A 3,813-nucleotide genomic window follows, 5' to 3' on the forward strand; every position below is an offset into this window, starting at 1 on the left:
CAAATCAGCCTCATATTTGATATCTTATTTCATTGTTGAAATAAAAAGGTATCATTCATTTTGAGTTGAAAGGCAGCAGGGAAGGAGGATGCTTCCATGTATAGTAGATTCAGACACCCAGGTAGCAGTACTTTAAGGAGGGAATGCCGTTGATTGAAGATCATTATCTGCATGGGAATTATTTTACTTGTACAGAAATGGGATCCAGTAAACTCTGGGATTTTTTGATAAATATTTTCTTTCATGCAGACTGCATGTAAAGAAATGTTCCAACAACTATCATGGCTGTATAGTCATGTTAGTTGACCACGGAGAGATAAAAGTAGTAACTTTTTAGTTAAACATGATGCACTATGGCAGTGGTTCTCAAGGCACCTCTAGGGGGGCACCAAAATTTTCACAAATTTTTTGGGGGAAAAAATAGATTTTTTTCAGATTTTGAGTTATTTTCACAAGAAAACTCACTCAAAATTTCAGAATTTAAAAAGTCACATTTCTGGGGGGGGGGCACCAAAAATGTCAGTTAAAAAGTTGTAAATTTATGGTGAAAAAAAGTAAAAATATCAGAGTTTAATAAGATGTAAAATTATGGGAAAAAATTAAATTGGAGTTTAAAAAGTCATTAATTTATGGGAAAACCCCCCTAAAAATATCAGTTAAAAAGTTTTAAATTAACGGGGAAAAAATTAAAAAGATCAGAGCTTAAAAAGTCATTAATGTTGATATTAAAATCTAAAAAAATTCAAGTTTTTGAAATCATATATATACAACATTGTAAAGTCATAACTGTACAAGAAACCAAACTAAAAATTGTGGTTGGATTTTCAACTTTGTAATTCCAAATCTTCAAAGTTTTGGTTGTTATACATTTACAACTTTTAAAATTTGAAATTCTTATTTTTTCTTGTAAGTTTATTACATTTTAAAATTAAGAATTTTTAGTTTATCTTTAAATTTTACTGACCAGTTTTGTTGCTTTATCTAGAGTGGCCCTTATATAATCATAATACCTCATAATAACAGATAGCTTATACATACACTGTATTGCCAAAAGTATTCGCTCACCTGCCTTGACTCGCATATGAAGTAACATCCCATTCTTAATCCATAGGGTTTAATATGGCATCGGTCTCAGGACTGTTTCTAGCCATTTTGGTGCCCTAGGTTAACTTACAATTTGCCGCCTCGCTGCCAAATGTGTGGTTACAGATACATATTTCTTAAAAAAAACGCAGAAATATTAGTAGTAAGGTTTTTATTTATTCTGTACCATGTGCTTTAAAGCTTTTCAAACTAAAAAAACATCCGATTTTTTTTTTTTTTTTTTTTTTTTTTCAGTTTGGCAACAATAATGAAATTTCCATGTTGTGATCAGCAGGGTCACTCTGTTTATCAAAATACAAGATATTTCTTTTTACATTCATCAGTCAGAGATAACATATTTTTACCAAAGTTAAAGACTTAATGTTTTGAGAAAACATTAGGGGCATAGACCCCACAATCCACCCCATGGCTCCACTTCTGACTGATGAACTTATCCACCACACAAGGTTTACATATCATAATGCCAAAACAGTGTCAGAAACATAAGGTTATTAACACATCGTGACATAATTAATTACAGACATAGTTCAAGAGCACCTGCAGCAGTTTTTAAAGATAGTTATCCTGTTAGCTCTGCTAAAAGAAAAAAGTTAGATGGCTGTGTTGGGATCAGGTCTGAATTTATTTTTTGCTTGCACTTAAACTGTTTAAGTTCATAAACAGGGCACATTATAATTCCTTAAATGCACACAGAAGCTGTAACGCTCCTCATAGCGCTGCAGACATACAGTATCAGCGTCTCCACTGCTCTGATGCACCTCATGACGCACAGGAAGAGACTGGCACAGAGATACTGAGCCAACATTCTGTTATTTAAGTGGAAATCCCTTCTATCCATAAAAACTGGCCTCTTTTCATAAAGCGTTTAATTTACAGACGAGGACAGGGACAGAGAGCGGCAAACAGAGTAAAAACAAACTCCCTGTAGAAGCTGACTGACGTACGCTGAGCTTTTTTGCACTCATGAACAATGATCAGGAAAATAATTCCACCTACGGCTTAAAAAACAAACAATGTGTACATAAAGTCTGCAAATATGACCCTGACATTACTCTCATTAATATAACCAGGGTTAAATTATTCCAGGCTGTCAGCTGATGTTTTTAGAGCGTTATGGCTGGCAAGGATGTTAGACTTTTCTTTCACGCTCCATTCAGTGAGAAAACTTTGACTAGAACAGTGAAAAACCATATTTGTCAAGGGCAGTGCTTAAGTGAACACAATATTATAATTTCTTAAACTGAACGCAGCCTCTGTCATTCCGTGTTTTATGTGGATGGTCAGACTTTAGGAGGAATTGGACGAGCATGTTGCAGGTACAGGTGGGAGGGAGAGATGACACACACTGTACAGGCAGGTGTTAATTATCAGGAAATCAGGGGGAATGGGCAGGTAGGGTGTTAGCTGTCCGACGCAGGACTCTATCTCAACATCCTGTCCGTTAAGCGTTTTGTTAACGAGGAAAAAGAACGCTTGAACGTCTTGCTGGGCTCCCAGTGAGTGTGTACTGGGGGCGTGCATGGAGAGAGAGACAGAGAGCAGCGAGGTGGGCCTGGACTGTTTCACCAATGAGGGGCGCAGAGGTTAGAGGAATGGAGTTGATGCTCTGTTACATTGGTGGAACTATTAAAAATGCTCAGGGCTCGTGACGGCGCCCCCCTCAGCGTGGCGCCCTAGGCAACCGCCTGTATCGCCTATGCCCAGAAACGGCCCTGGGAACCACAGTTTGAATTGTTTGATGACAACTTTTCCATGGGAGACAGTCTCAACAACAAAACTCTTGTGTATTTGAATGTATGTAAATATCTCCATGTTGCCATGGTGACAAGAGTTCTAAACCATGAATTCTAGATTGCTGATTATAGTCTACTGTGACATCACATTCTAAGACTCTATAAATTCAGTTCTCTGAGACAGTCTGCTGATTCAAGCCTGGAGATTCAACCCAGTTGGTCTACTTTCAACTTTGTCAAGTTACATTTGAATCGTTTGGAAGTTTCCTGGTTAGCGTATCGTGCGATCTTTTTCTGTGTTTGGCGTACAGAAACTGCTTTAGGATGGAGTTCAATGAAGGAATTTACAAGCCTGTGCGAGTGTTGTTCGACGCACCCATCTACGAACGTGCCATGCAAATTTGCTGGCACGTTCAATCCTTCAAAGTGAAGGTTGCAGTTGTGACTGAACTGTTGCAGCTTCAACTGAAGAATAAACTCCCGTCAAAAATCACGGTGGAGGATATGACTAACTTTTTGGTGGAGGAGAGCAAAAAGACCTTACGAGTACAGCTGTGGGAGTTTGAGCTGGAGGACTATGAGGACGAGGACGTGAAGGCTCTACTCAAGCTTGTGTGGGAAGTAAACACCAGGATGCTTCACAGGGACGTGGAGTTTCAGGCAAAACGTCTGCTGGAGTCTCCAAACAACATCCCTCCCTCCTACAAGCACCCAAAAGTCCTCAGCCAGGCTCATGAATATGCAAGAACCCTGGTGGCGCAACTAGAACAACCTCCCATCTCCAAGAAGCTGAGTCCACAAGAGGTGATTCTGGATTTGGTCCCAAAAGTACTGCAGGCCTTTTGGGTTCCCAAAAGAACAACTTCAAGGGACATGCCCTCAGAACAGCTCTCTAAGCTGGCTGTCAGCGTGAGCAAAGCAGTTATGGATGGAGTATCGTCCTCTCTGTCTACCTCACTCCAACAGGCCTTCTTCC

This window comes from Cheilinus undulatus, linkage group 8 (genome assembly GCF_018320785.1).
Source record: "Cheilinus undulatus linkage group 8, ASM1832078v1, whole genome shotgun sequence".
In the NCBI taxonomy this organism is placed as follows: Eukaryota; Metazoa; Chordata; class Actinopteri; order Labriformes; family Labridae; genus Cheilinus; species Cheilinus undulatus.